Here is a 15660-nt window from a genome sequence, read left to right as displayed (position 1 = left end):
CGAGCTCCATGTCCGGCTCCACACTGAGTATGGAGCCTGCTTAAGATCTCTCTCTCTCTCTCCCTCTCCCCTTCTGGCCCTTCCTCATCTCGCATGTGCTCTCTCTCTTTCTCTCAAATAAAATTTTAAAAAACAAAAGAAGATACTCGAGTAAAGACTGGAAGAAACTAAGGGACCAAACTGGCTATTTAGGGAGGTGATTCCACAGAGATGGAACAGGAAGTGCAAAGGTCCTCAGGTAGGAGCATGACTGGCACATCTAAATCTAGCAAGGAAATCACTGTGGCTGGAACAGAATGAACAATGGAGAGAGTGTAAGAGATGATGAGGTCAGAGGTTAGGGGAGTAGGGGCAGGTCTATAGAACCTGGAAGGCCACGGGGGGAGGACTTTAGCTTTGAATCCGCATGGAGGTGTTGCATAGGTGACTTGGGTTTTGAGAGCTATTGAGAATAGAGGCTAAGGATAGAAACAGGACCCCACGCGGGGCTATTTCAGTAATCTAAGAGACGGGGGTGGCTTCGGTGGCTAAGGGATCCTGGATATATTTTGAAAGTAAACCCAGAGGCCTTGCTGATGGATTGAACATAGAGTTGATAAAAAGAGGAGCCTGAGGGTTTTGACCTGAGCAACTAGGAAGATTGAGTTGCAATCAACTGAAATAGGGAACACTGGCTAGAACTGTTTTATAGAGGAATATGAAAAGCTCAGTTTTAGATCTGTTCAGTTTGAGATATTTATTAGATGGAGACATTAGGTAGGTGGCTGGATATGGGTCTCGAGTTCAGGAAGAAGTTCTGAAGATCTATATATTTATATATTATTCAGGAGATCTATTATACATACCTATATTGTGTCTGTGCGACGGTGTGAGAGAGAGAGTGGGAAAGAGGAGAGGGGAGGGGAGAGGGAGAGAGAGAGAGTTGGGAGTTGTCAACATATGAATGGAATTTAAAGTCTGAAACTGGATGAGATCACCAAGGGAGTAAGTGTAGTTATAGAAGAGAACCAGGAAAGCCCTGGGGCATTTTGACGCTTAAGAAAGAGATCTCAGAAGTCAGTAACTTGCAAAGCAACTGAGAAGGAGCAAACCAGTTAGGGAGGAGAAAAACCAAGAGAGGGTAGTGTCCAGGAAGTCAGAGGAAGAAACTGAAGGAGAGAGTGATCTGTTGTGGGATGCTGTGGTGAGGTTAAGGTGAGGCAGGATTGACTGTTGGAGCACCGTGGAGGTCTTTGGCGACCTTGACAAGAGAAGTTTTGGTGGAGTAGTGGGGCAAGAGCCTGCCTGGACTAGATTGAAGAAAAAAATTAGCGAGTCTGGAATCACTTTGGGAAAAGTCCTACGGTGGATTTGGAGGGGAAGATGCCAGGGGTGGTGATGGTTGAAAGTACCTTCAGTTTCAGAAAGTTCCTGGATCTTTTAGCTTTGCCTCTGTCCCATAATGACATGATCGGTATACACTTTCTTTGGAAAAGACAACTACTTCCTATAAAATCTGCAAATTCTCAACTTGGAGTTTGGTCAACACTTGGAAGAATTTGGTCAGTAGGACAAGGAATCTAGCAGAGAGCTTTTCCTGGAGTTTATATAACCATCAATGCTCACCAGCAGTCTGGAGTGCTTAGAGATACAGCCAAGCAGACTTTGCCCTGGTTTCTCAAGCGTGTACCTCAATAATCCCTGATGACTCTGCAGCTTTTGTTGGACTTCCTGTAAAAGCCTTAGACCAATGATGGCAAACTGACTCTATCACAAGAATGGGAATGCCCTAAGAGTTAAGTGCCCTTTCAACAGGTTTCCTGTACCTGTCATATTGGAGACTGCTTGAGTAACAGCAATTGCCAGTGAATGACAGTTAACTAGATTGGCCATGTGCTTTATTTGAAAACGTATTTATCATCCTGGGCTTGAGCTCCACCGTTAGAATCCTGCATACTGATAAATATAGTTAAGTTAAAATTTTTATTTTCAATTATATTACCTGGTCATTTCTTATAGGAGCATGTATAAAATACAGATATAAATATTATGTATATATTAGCCTAAAACATTTATGCTGAATAGTCACCTTTGAAAACCATCTTTATTTGGAAGCATTTATCAATTGGATGAAGCCTAGAATATTATATGATTGAATTTTTATTTTCTTTTTTTTTAATTTTTTTTTAACGTTTATTATTTTTGAGATAGAGAGAGACAGAGCATGAATGGGGGAGGGTCAGAGAGAGGGAGACAGAATCTGAAACAGGCTCCAGGCTCTGTGCTGACAGCTCAGAGCCCAACACGAGGCTCGAACTCACGGACCGCGAGATCATGACCTGAGCCGAAGTCGGCCGCTTAACCGACTGAGCCACCCAGGCGCCCCTGAATTTATATTTTCTAATACTCATGAAACATTGCACCGGCTAGCTTATGCAGTCTTAAACCATTTTTCCCTTGTCCTGGCCCACACAACACTTGCGTCAGTTACCCTGATTTGCCCTGTAGTGATCCATTTGGGGGCCAAAGAAGACCGTCTCCCTACAATAGAATATCAGAATATCAGAATATCAGAATCCTAGGCCAGTCTGATACATCTGCCTTGTGGGACTTTTTCACACCTCCTGAAAATCACTGATGTAGAACTTAATATAGCTGAGGCACAAATGGTCTTTTCCTTTACAAACCAGTTAGTTGACTTGAGATTTATTTCTAATGGTATGAGTGCATCAGTTGCTGGCACAGAGGATATGTCATAAATAATTGACTTCCTTGAGAGGTCCAAGACTACTACATTTTTTAAAAGACATATCTCCTTTCTTCTTATTTATTTATTTATTCATTTATTCACTTATTTATTTTTTAGTAAGCTCTATGCCCCAATGTGGGACTTGAACTCACAACCCCAAGATCAAGAGTTGCATGCTCTACTGAGGAAGCCAGGCGCCCCATATATACTTTCTTACTTTAAAAAAAGTATACCAATAGCCAAATTATGGAAAGAGCCTAAATGTCCATCAACTGACGAATGGATAAAGAAATTGTGGTTCATATACACAGTGGAATACTATGTGGCAATGAGAAAGAATGAAATATGGCCTTTTGTAGCAACGTGGATGGAACTGGAGAGTGTTATCCTAAGTGAAATAAGTCCTACAGAGAAAGACAGATACCATATGTTTTCACTCTTATGTGGATCCTGAGAAACTTAACAGAAGTCCATGGGGGGAGGGGAAGAAAAACAAAAAAAGAGGTTAGAGAGGGAGAGAGCCAAAGCACAAGAGACTCTTAAAAACTGAGAACAAACTGAGGGTTGAGGGGGAGTGGGAGGGAGGGGAGGGTGGGTGATGGGTATTGAGGAGGGCACCTTTTGGGATGAGCACTGGGTGTTGTATGGAAACCAATTTGACAATAAATTTCATATTAAAAAATAAATTAACTAAAAATAAATTTTAAAAGTATAGCATCTATTATATTGGAGAAAATGAAATTATTTGTACAGATATCATGCTGGATTTTTTTTTAACTTTATTTATTTATTTTGAGAGAGAGAGAGAAAGAGAGCACAAGCTGGAGAGGAATAGAGAGGGAGAGAATCCCAGACAGGATCCGCACTGTCAGCACAGAGCTCGATGCGGGGCTCAAACTCAGGAACCATGAGATCAGGACCTGAGCCGAAATCAAGAGTCAGACGCTAATCGGAGTAAGCCACTCAGGCGCCCCATGCTGGATGTTTCTAACCATTGATTATAGTTCTGCCTTTTGAAGAAAAACAGAACCAGTTTTGGGGTTTTTTGTGACAAGTCTTCTGAACATTTGAATTTCCTTATCTTTGTGTGAACCATCCTTACATTTGTTCAGTAAATACTTGATTGACATTTAAATTAGAGAATGGGAGGAGTTGGCTGTAAAAGGAGAGCAGAAAATGGAGAGGTAGCTGGTGAGGGATGAGTGGCTGGGGAAAATGGGATCTAGGGAAGTTTGCTTGTTTTTAAGATGGAAGAAATTACAAGACTCTTTTATACCACTGCTTATACGGTGGATAACTGATGTGGGCAGGAGAGTTTGACCGGATGCAGATTCTTAAGTAGGGGAGAAGGACTGCATACGGGAAGGAACTGGCTTTGGATAGGAATATAAAATGGTTCATCTGTCTCAGCCAATTAAACGGAACATGCACTTTCCCCATGGGGGCCAGTGTGCAAGGCTGTAAACAGTCGCCTCTTTGGTAGTGTGGGCAGAGTGTTGCTTGTATGATTTGCCTTAAGGGACCTTGGAGACAGTGGACATTCATGTCTGATCTCAGGCTATCTCCAATCTAGACTCCAGACGTACGCAGGTACCTTTGGAAAGCCTCAGGGCACAGTGACCAGGGTCCACACTGGCCCAGTCATCATGTCCAAGCTGCAGAACAAGGAGCATATGATTCAAGGTCTAAGCAGGGCCAAGTTCAAGTTCCCTGGCAGCTGGCAGATCCACATCTTCAAGGAGTGGGGTTTTACTGAGTTTAATGTGGACGGATTTAAAGACACCGTGGCTGAAAAGCTCCCCAGGTGGCTGTGGGGTCAAATACAGCTGCAGTGGCGGCCCTCTGAACAAATGGCTTGCCCTGCCCTCTGGAGAACCTTGGCAATGCCCCCTCTTGTGGCAGCCCCATCAATAAATCTTAGTCCCTTCCTGTCCAAAAATAATAAATTGATAGATAGATAGAAATAGTTCATCTAAAAAAAATAATAAATTGATAGAAATAGTTCATCTAAAAAAAAAATAGTTCATCTAGTGAGAGACCAGAAGCTGTAATACATGGATGTAAAATGCTGGTAAACAGATGTGGTTGAACAAGTCTATACAAGAAATGCCACGATACACTAAGAGACAGTGTCAGGACCAGGAAGTTATCTACGCTTCATTTTCCCCGACTGAATATGAGAATAATGATACAGCACACCAGTCAAAAGGTTTCAATTTACTTCCTATATTCTTGGTCATGTCTCTTAAACGTTTTTGGTAAGATCTTTGTGTGGCTTTGCCACTAAACTAACCTAATGTCTGGCAAACAGTAGTTGTTCAATAAACATTCGCCGAGTTAGTTTCAAAAACAGAGTTGTTTTGAAGATCCAGTAAAACAAAGAATGGATGTAAAAAAAAGTGCTTTGTAGTCTGAGAAATGCTATTCAAATCCAAGGTGTATATGTTCAGGAGAGTCAGGATAAAGTTCACTGGGTTTTTTTTGACTCCTTAAATGAGAAACATTATGTAAATGTGGAAACATGGTCATTGTTACGGAGACTTTTTTTTTTTCGTTTTAAAACAATTTTTTTTTTTTAATTTTTACGTTTATTTATTTTTGAGACAGAGAGAGACAGAGCATGAACCGGGGAGGGTCAGAAAGAGGGAGACACAGAATCTGAAACAGGCTCCAGGCTCTGAGCTGTCAGCACAGAGCCCGACGCGGGGCTCGAACCCATGGACTGCGAGATCATGACCTGAGCCGAAGTCGGCTGCCCAACCGACTGAGCCACCCAGGCGCCCCTTAAAACAATTTTTTAAGTTTATTTATTTATTCTCAGAGAGAGGGCGCGTGAGCAGGGGAGGGCCAGGAGACAGCGAGAGAGAATCCCAAGCAGGCTCTGCACTGACACGTAGCCTGATGCAGGACTCAAACTCACAAAACTGTGACATCATGATCTGAGCCAAGATCAAGAGCTGGACGCTCAGGGAGCCTAGGTGGCTCAGTCGGTTAAGCATCTAACCTTGGCTCAGGTCATGATCTCATGGTTCTTGAGTTCAAGCCTTGTGTCAGGCCCTGTGCTGACAGTTCAGAGCCTGGAGCCTGCTTTGGGTTTTGTGTCTCCCTCTCTCTCTGCCCCTCCCCTGGTTGCTCTCTGTCTCTCTCTCTTGAAAATAAATAAACATTAAAAAATTAAAAAAAAAAAAAAAAGGGGCGCCTGGGTGGCGCAGTCGGTTAAGCGTCCGACTTCAGCCAGGTCACGATCTCGCGGTCCGTGAGTTCGAGCCCCGCGTCAGGCTCTGGGCTGACGGCTCGGAGCCTGGAGCCGGTTTCCGATTCTGTGTCTCCCTCTCTCTCTGCCCCTCCCCCGTTCATGCTCTGTCTCTCTCTGTCCCAAAAATAAATAAAACCGTTGAAAAAAAAAAAAATTAAAAAAAAAAAAAAAAAAAAGAGCCAGATGCTTAACCAACTGAGCCACCCAGGCGCCCCATAGACTTTTTTTTTTTCCCTTAGAGGAATAGAGCAAAACCTAAAGTGTCTGTGAACTAGCTTGTCAACTTTGGCCTTTTAACCCTTCTAATGTCACAGAATTGAAAAAGTATAAAAAGGCCAAAAAACCCAAAACCATCTAAGTCAGCCAGCTGTATACGAGTATCATAAAGTTCCAAGTTACATTTATAATACTGAGCACATAAGTATTGTATTACCTTTCCTTTTCTTCCTTCCTTTGTTTTGCCTTGTTTTTTGGTAGATTATAATTTCCAAAATAAATACAAATTGGGGATGTGGATTTACTTTTCCAGGTAACAATAAAGTTTCAAATTTGTTGATGTTTCTGCTGAGAATTTCTTTTTTTTTATTTATTAAAAAAATTTTTTTTAATGTTTATTTTTGAGAGAGACAGAGACAGAACATGAGTGTGTTAGGGGCAGAGAGAGGAAGACACAGAATTCGAAGCAGGCTTCAGGCTCCGAGCTGTCAGCCCAGAGCCCGACGCGGGGCTCGAACTCACAAGCTGTGAGATCATGACCTGAGCTGAAGTCAGACGCTCAATCGACTGAGCCACCCAGGCGCCCCACTACTGAGAATTTCTTAAGGTACCCAAGTACACCAGTCTATTTTCATGATAAATCTATATGATCTTCACACATATTGTAGGACTGATGTGGACCAAAGCTCTAGCTGATAAGAAAAACTAAGAAAAAAAAAAAAAAAAAAACCCATTCAGTGCATGTGTATTTTCTTACCAGGATTACAGGAGGTAATATACTTGAGCCCTGGAGTTTGAAAGCAATTTCCTATATGCTATGATTTGTTTGTTTGTTTTTAATATATATATTTTTGAGTTAACTCTGTCCCCAACATGGGGCTTGAACTCATGACCCCAAGAGGAAGAGCCTCATTCTCTATTGACTTGAGCCAGCCAGGCACCCCACGCTAAGTAAGGTTTTATTCCCTAGGAGAAGCTCTTATCTGTGATTCTGACAGAATATCTGTGAGGAGAAGTAAATCAACTCAATGCCATCATTTTCAATTTTTCGTCATTATCACTGGCGATTAGATATTACATAATTAGCTACGGTCATACGAGAGGATTCAGCAGAGCAGTTTAGGATTAAATTTAGGAATTAGACATTAGGAACTCACCAGGATCCCATAAGTGTTTTTAAGTTGTTGTAATACGGGATGCTTAATTAGACCTCCAGCCTAGTTCCTGCTGTTACCCAGCACCGGGCCTTTTAGGATTACCTAGGAAAAAAAATACTCAGTTCTCAGAAAATCTCAGAAGTCACGCTCAGGCTGAGGAAAGATATTTGCTGAGTAATGCAGCTCAGTCCCCTTCCTTGTAAAGCCGGAACTGCCATATGTGTTTTTTCCAATTAGCCCCACCAGATTTCTTCTAGGCATGATTGGGTGTCCTCGAGCCAACCATTCTGCCTCTGGGGATTTACGCATTCTCGGTGAAATTTCTCTACGCCATCTGATGTGATAGTCTCCCTCTACAGGTTTCCTGTTCTGGGTCACGTTGAAGGATTGTGCCACCTGGTCTTAACCTACTTCTGTCTCCCGCTGCCTCGGTAAAGAACACAGTGTTGACCTCCACAGAATGGATCTGCCCTCACAGTAACATCCGTCCACCTTGCACCTTGCACCGGCCACCTTTAATCGGGAGGATCCCCAGACCCGCTGCAAACATTAATTACGCTTCATAAATACCTCACTGATACTAGGCTGCAAGCCCCAGTAGCCCCATTTTATGATTAGGCTTCCCCAAATGAGATGGAACCTTTGCTTCAGCCCGCTCAGAACAGGGACAAATCTGGGTCATGAGCACAGCTCCCCTCGCCTACTTAAAACTGCCCCTAGGGCTGTAGGAGAACTAATTTTCTCCCCATCCTCCCCCAATACCCAGAAAGTAGTGTTTTTATTTTGTTTTATGTTTTAATTTTTTTATTCATTTATTCATTTTTGAGAGACAGAGAGAGACAGAGTGTGAGCAGGGGAGGGGGACACAGGATTGGAAGCAGACTCCAGGCTCTGACCTGTCAGCACTGAGCCCGACACCGGGCTCAAACCCACAGACCGTGAGATCATGACCTGAGCCGAAGTCAGTTGCTTAACCGATTGAGCCACCGAGGTGTCCCTCCCTGCACCTTCTCACTCATTCTAAAGCTTAGATCCGGCCTGTGTGTGTGAGGAGCAGAGAGAAGCCATACAAAAGGGCTAAGGACCAAGCGGTCATTGTCATAATAAACCCAGAAGCTTCTTATCTGCTTTGATGTGGTAGTGTAGTGAAAAGAGCCCTGACAGGGAGCCAAGAGTTCTCAACTGACCATTGGCAGACTGTGTGATCTCAGGCCGGTCATTTTTTTCTCTCTGTGTCTCAATTCCTCAACAGAACGGGAGCTGCTGGTCTAGTCCAGGGGTCAGCCAAGTTCTGCAAAAGGCCAGATCATACCATGTGGGGCTTGATGAGCCATATTGTCTCTGTGGCAACTACTCAGCTCTGGCACCGTCGCTCAAAAGCATCCACAGACAAACTGTAAGCAAATGAGTGTGGAGATGTTCCAATAAAACTTTATTATGGAAACGAAATTTTGAATTTCATGTAATATTCCCATGTCACGAAGCATTATTCTTCTTTCAATTATTTTTTGAACCATTTAAAAATGTAAAAAAAAAACAAAAACAAAAACATGTTTAGTGCTCAGGCTGTAGGAAAAAATAGGCAGTGAGCCAGATCTGGCCCAGGGCTAAAGTTTGCCAACTTCTAGACTAGATAATCTCAGAGAGCCCTTCCGGTTGAATCTTCTACACGTTTAAAAGTCGACTTAACTATAGTTCCTGTTTGTTTCTTTTTCTTGGAAGACACATGCCCTTCCAGCGTGGTAGAAGGGACATTAGAAGACACATTGACCCCCCCAAAAAAGATGTCTGCCAACTTCACACTGGTCGGCTTTAAACACTAGCAGTTCTTGTTTCTTGTTTCTTTTTTTAAAGATACTTATTTATCTTGAGAAAGAGAGTACGCTTGAGCAGTGGAGGGGCAGAGAGAGAGAGGGAGACAGAGAATCTCAAGCAGGTTCCACGCTGTCAGCACAGAGCCCAGCGCGGGGCTTGGTCCCACGAATTTCAAGATCATGACTTGAACTAAAATCAGATGTCAGAGGCCCAACCGACTGAGTTTGAGCCAGGCACCCCGCATTGATTTAAGATTCATCCCTCATGCAAATGCGATATTCTTACATCCGAAAAAATACATTTAACTTTATTGTCAGTACATCTTAACGAGGATGTGACAGAAAGTTGAATGTGGATTTGGAGAGGAGCGGAGGCCCAGACACTGTGTCTGGAAACATAAAATGGTGTATTTATAACTGTATATGCAAAGGTGGGCTGAGAGAAGGAAGAAGCAGGCTTTTCCCCACTCCTCAGCTTTGCAGAGTTCTGACCCCCCACTCGGGGTCCATGTGCCAGTCTTCTTTAAGGAATGAGCGCTTGATCAGGGGTCAGGAAAACTGGGTCTCAGCCTAGCTTGTGGCTTGCTAGGTAAGAGGGAAATCATTTGCCTTCAGCTTCCTCATCTACAATATGAGGATGACGACCCTGCTGTGCACCGTGCAAAGCTGAGCATATGTATGTGTGCCTGTGAGCTCTACAATGCCCCAACAACGTCCAGAATGTAAGGAGCATTTGCCTGGTTGCATTAGCCACCTCCCACTGACTAGCAAGCTATAGTCTTTCCCTTCAACTGTAATGTTGCTGCCTACTCTTTATTATTTTTTTTTTTTAAGTAAGCTCCACACCAACATGGGGTTCGAACTCATAACATCAAGACCAAGACTTGCACATTCCATCTGCTGAGCCAGCCAGGTGCCCCCCAGAAACCCACTCTTGTCACGACGCTAATGGGCCATCCTTGGGTGGGGTTTCCACCTGACTCCGGTGGATCGCTGCCCTGAAACAAAGAACAGCCTGCCCCGTTGCCCACAGAACCAACCAGTTTCAGCTCGAAGAAGATGTCACATGACCGACACCAAGATGGTATTTCAGAATTTCTTCAGGACTGAAATTCTGATTTACGTTTGCATCTGCTTCAGAGATGTGCTCAGTGATGGATTGGACCCCAGCCTCTTCCCACAGCGGTCTTCTCCCCTCCCTTTCCGCTTCTCAGGCCCACCCCCACCCCATGCACTTCAAGAGTCACCTCCAAGAATGTATCCCTCTCCAGTCCCCTCTGGACTCCGAGGTCTTAGAGCAGTTTCTTTATTGTCATTAATTTTGGCCTTTTTTTCTACCCATACTCATGTGGTTTCATGCCTGATCGCCCTAACCAGATTGTCTGCTTCTAGAGGGCAGGAACTCATCCACGCCAACTTTAGAGCTGGAAGGAATCTTGATGTTTATTCCCTTACTACATCATCTCATCTAATGCCCAAACCACTTTATGACGTCTCTGACAACTGTTGCTTTGGTCTCTTGCAGGCCTCTGGTTCTGGGGCCCTCCTTACCTGAAGAGGTCTGGCTCAATGTAGGAATATAAGAAGATGCTAAACAGGGGGCGACTGGCTGTTTCAGTCGGAAGAGCGTGGGACTCTTGATCTCGGGGTCATGAATTCAAGCCCCACATTGGGTGTGGGGCCTACTTAAAATAAATAAATCCGCTTAAAAATAAAGATGCTAGGGGCGCCTGGGTGGCGCAGTCGGTTAAGCGTCCGACTTCAGCCAGATCACGATCTCGTGGTCCGTGAGTTCGAGCCCCGCGTCAGGCTCTGGGCTGATGGCTCAGAGCCTGGAGCCTGTTTCCGATTCTGTGTCTCCCTCTCTCTCTGCCCCTCCCCCATTCATGCTCTGTCTCTCTCTGTCCCAAAAATAAATAAACGTTGAAAAAAAAATTAAAAAAAAAAATAAAGATGCTAAATACAATGTTGTTGAATTCAAGCTACTTCTCCCTTAAGGCTGAGTCTGTCCTTGGCTGGGAGTGGGATACACAAGAAGGAGAACATTGAGGAACGAACAACATTTTGGCTAAACATGTTGGGGAATGTTTCCAACAATCTTATGTCCAGGCTATATAATTCACGTGTTGTGATTCAGCTCTTGCCCAGTGTTATTTAGGGTAAGTGAATTACAAAATATCAACTCAATTACCTCTTTTTTTTCTCCCTCAGGAGAGGCTTGGAGCATAATCATTCGGGATGACATTCAACTAGGGGCTGGACAGGCATTTCATCCATGCAGCTAACACTTGGTAGGAGCTGTGCCGCTTTCAAAGCCCTTTCCAAGACTTCAGCTCATTAGAACTTTTTGATGGAAGCAGAATTACCATAAATCTATAAAGGAAGAAACTAAAACTTGAATTTGGGGGCACCTGGGTGGCTTAGTCGGTTAAGTGGCCGACTGCAGCTCAGGTCATGATCTGGCAGTCTGTGAGTTCGAGCCCGGCATCAGGCTCTGTGCTGACAGCTCAGAGCCTGGAACCTGCTTCGGATTCTGTGTCTCCCTCTCTCTCTGCCCCTCCCATGCTCGTGCTCTGTCTCGGTCTCCCAAACATAAATAAACATTAAAAAAAAATGTTTTAAAACTTGAATGTGGTTCCGAGGGTGACAGAGGCTCCTTAAACCCTGGTGTTCAGTGTCCAAAAAGTCTAGTGCTCTGTTTCCCTAAGGGAGACAGTCATTCATCTAAAAAAAAACCTGACATTCTTTTTTTTTTTTTTTTAATTTTTTTTTCAACGTTTTTTATTTATTTTTGGGACAGAGAGAGACAGAGCATGAACGGGGGAGGGGCAGAGAGAGGGAGACACAGAATCGGAAACAGGCTCCAGGCTCCGAGCCATCAGCCCAGAGCCTGACGCGGGGCTCGAACTCACGGATCGCGAGATCGTGACCTGGCTGAAGTCGGACGCTTAACCGACTGCGCCACCCAGGCGCCCCAAAAACCTGACATTCTAAGTAGAGTTCACTCTGTCTTGCAAAGGCTGCATTTGGCCCTGGAGAAAGGTTCAGGGTCAATGACTACATATGGATACAGATTCCTCCGATGCCAGGAATCCCGGATAAGTGGCAGGGACCAGCCAAATACCTCTCTAGCCTTTCCCCGCCTCCAGTCTCCCCTTCTGTCCACTAGAGATGTAAGCAAATTCCCCAGATTGCCCCTGCCCAGTTCTGTGAAATGTTTACCTGTGTGCCAGGATCGACCTATATGTCCAACAGGGGTGGCTTCCCAGGCGGCATGATTTCAGGGGCTCCTGGCCGCTGCTGCTGGCCTCCTCCCCCATCCCGCCCCACTCAGTGGCTAGCTCAGCTGAAATGTCACTGCTAGAACTTCTCTCCTTTGCTTGAAGTGTGATCCCTGTTAAATTCAGAGACACCTTGGGAGCGGTGTCATTTTAACACCATTAGCAATCACAGATCTGGGTGAACGGGTTTCAGAGTCTTTCTTAAGAGTAGTGGGTTGGGGCGCCTGGGTGGCGCAGTCGGTTAAGCGTCCGACTTCAGCCAGGTCACGATCTCGCGGTCCGTGAGTTCGAGCCCCGCGTCAGGCTCTGGGCTGATGGCTCAGAGCCTGGAGCCTGTTTCTGATTCTGTGTCTCCCTCTCTCTCTGCCCCTCCCCCGTTCATGCTCTGTCTCTCTCTGTCCCAAAAATAAATAAACGTTGAAAAAAAAAAATCTTAAAAAAAAAAGAGTAGTGGGGTTTCTTTCAGGGAGAAAATGAAACAAACCACACGAGTCATGAATATTAATTACGGAAAAGGAAGCCTACTGGAACACAGCAGGAAAGACTCCCAGAGCAGACCCGCAGCACGATGTGAACAGCACTGCCAACCTGCACAAAGGGTGAGCTGGGGAGTGAGTGGTCCTGGGATCATCTGTAGCCCATTTGGAGAGACGTGCAATGGAACTAATCTCACTACGTGCTACACAAATCAATCCAGATGTTAAGTGTGAAAACCAAACCCTACAACTTACAGAAAAAGATAGGATGATTGTTATGAGCTCAAGGTAAAGAAGACTTTCTTAAAATTAAACACAAAAGCAGAAACAACAACAGGGGCGCCTGGGTGGCTCAGTTCATTAAGCATCTGACTTCAGCTCAGGTCATGATCTCACCATTCATGAGTTCGAGCCCTGCGTCGGGCTCTGTGCTGTCAGGGCAGAGACTGCTTCAGATCCTCTGTCCCCCCTCTCTTGCTGCCCCTTCCTAGCTCATGCTCTCTCTCTCTCTCTCTCTCTCTTAAAAATAAATAAGTATTAAAAAATTAAAACAAAACAAAACAAAACAAAAAAAACAACAAACAAAAGCAACACAGACCACAAAGGAAAGAATCGATGCAATAACTCCACCAAAACAAATCAAAAGGTATCTTAAGACAGAGACTGTCAACTCTGGCTGCACATGAGAATCACCTGAGGAGCTTTTGAAAAATCCTAGTACCCCGTCTCCTCCGGGGGTAGGCCTTAGGTACAGCCTCACCCCTAACACTTGCAGGGCCTAGAACAAGAGTAGCAGTGGAGGGGCGCCTGGCTGGCTCAGTCGGTGGAGCATGTGACTCTTGATCTTGGGGTTGTGAGTTCGATCCCCACGTTGGGGGTAGCATTTACTTAAAAAAAGAAAAAAAGAAGGAGTACCAGTGGAGATTCACCTAACAAGGTCTAAATATGTAACAGCTACAAATCAAGCCAACAAATTGCTAAATAAAATATTTTTCTATCTTCCCATCTTGACAAATAAACCTTCATAACAATTTGGGTGCCCGGACCAAGGTAGAAGGGGGTCATGGGTTTTGCAGGGTGTTGAGGGGGGCGGGCACATCCCTCGGGCTGTGTGGACTCGATACTGAGCAGGGTCTTCTAAAGCAGAGCCCAGGGCAGGGGTCCCTCCTACCCTGGTCTTAGGGTAGAACTGCCTGAGCACCTGTACTTTTTTGTTGCCAACCTTTCATCGATGTTCATACGTATAGATACATGCATAGAAAAGTACGCAAATTATATAGGCATACGGCTTGATGAATGTTCATAAATATATCCATTAAGGATATATATGGGGCGCCTGGGTGGCTCAGTCGGTTAAATATCCGACTTCAGCTCAGGTCACGATCTCATGGTCCGTGAGTACGAGCCCCGCCTCGGGCTCTGTGCTGACAGCTCAGAGCCTGGAGCCTGCTTCCGATTCTGCGTCTCCCTCTCTCTCTGCCCCTCCCCGTTCATGCTCTGTCTCTCTCTGTCTCAAAAATAAATAAAAACGTTAAAAAAATTTTTTTAAATGATACATAAATATACCAGAGAATTTTTTTTAAGTACTCTCTATATTCAACGTGAGGCTCGAACTCACAACCCTGAGATCAAGAGTCACATGCAGGGTACCTCAGTGGCTCAGTCAGTTAAGCAACTGACTGTTGGTTTCGGCTCAGGTCACGATCTCATGGTTTGTGAGTTCAAGCCCCACATCGGGCTCTGTGCTGGCAGTGTGGAGCCTGCTTGGGATTCTCTCCTTTCCCCTCACTCTCTGCCCCTCCCCCTCTTGTGCGAGCGCAAGTGTCTCTCTCTCTCTCTCTGTGTCTCTCAAACAAATCAACTTAAAAAAAAAAAAGAGTCGCATGCTCTACTGACTGAGCCAGCCAGGTGTCCCTCGTAAAAAAATTTTTTAAAGAGAAATAGCAACAAAAAGAAAGGACTGTTAAACACAAAATTTGGGGTAGTGGTTTCCTCTGGTGTGGACCAGGGGATGGGACAGAGAAAGACACATAATCAATAATTCCTAAATTGGGCATCAAAAGCACACAGTTTATTATGCCTTCTAACTTACATATGTCACATACATTCTTTTGGACATCCTCAAATCCACTCAGGGTCCTGTCATCTAGGGGCATTCAGCTTAAAGACAACTTAATCCTGGATATTTCAAATACTCCCGGCAGAATTACTGCAATTGATTATCTTGGCTCCTCCAAAAAACAAAACAGAACTTTCTATGAAGGGAAAAGGAAGCACGTGTCATAAATTTTAAAACAATCCAATGCAACGAGGTTATGTTTTAATCTTTTTTAAAAAAACGGATTACAAATAAAATGCATAACACATAAAATGTGAGCACTATATAAATCCACAGCACAAGAAATAAAACTTCCCCAAAACGTTCTGTCCTGAAGTCAACATTGTCAACAGTGAGGTATGTATTCCTCAACCTTTTCTAAATGTAGAAACAGGACTATTGATTTTCGCAGAAATGAGATTATTCTAGATAAACCCTTCCGAACCTTGCTTTTCCATCTAGCAACGGTCTCTTGAACAGATTTTCCCTCCACGAGGTCATCTTTCAGAGACAAGAGCAGGTGGAAATGGAAAACACCTTCCCCTTTCTGCCTGACACACTCATCTCTGAAAATCCAGCCCAAGTATCACCTCCATGAATCCATGCGATGCCAGGGTCAGGGAGACCCCAGAGA

At 44.4% G+C, this 15660-nt stretch overlaps 1 non-coding gene across 1 annotated transcript; it reads left to right on the top strand.

Annotated features, from left to right (window-relative positions):
- The first annotated feature begins 4132 nt into the window (after positions 1–4132).
- LOC115522626 lies at positions 4133–4264 on the top strand. Its single transcript, XR_003971512.1, has one exon. It is a non-coding gene; the product is annotated as a small nucleolar RNA SNORA70 (small nucleolar RNA).
- Positions 4265–15660: the final 11396 nt, after the last annotated feature.

The sequence above is a fragment of the Lynx canadensis genome, chromosome C1 (genome assembly GCF_007474595.2).
Source record: "Lynx canadensis isolate LIC74 chromosome C1, mLynCan4.pri.v2, whole genome shotgun sequence".
NCBI lineage: Eukaryota > Metazoa > Chordata > Mammalia > Carnivora > Felidae > Lynx > Lynx canadensis.
This window is presented reverse-complemented; position numbering and strand designations above follow the sequence as displayed.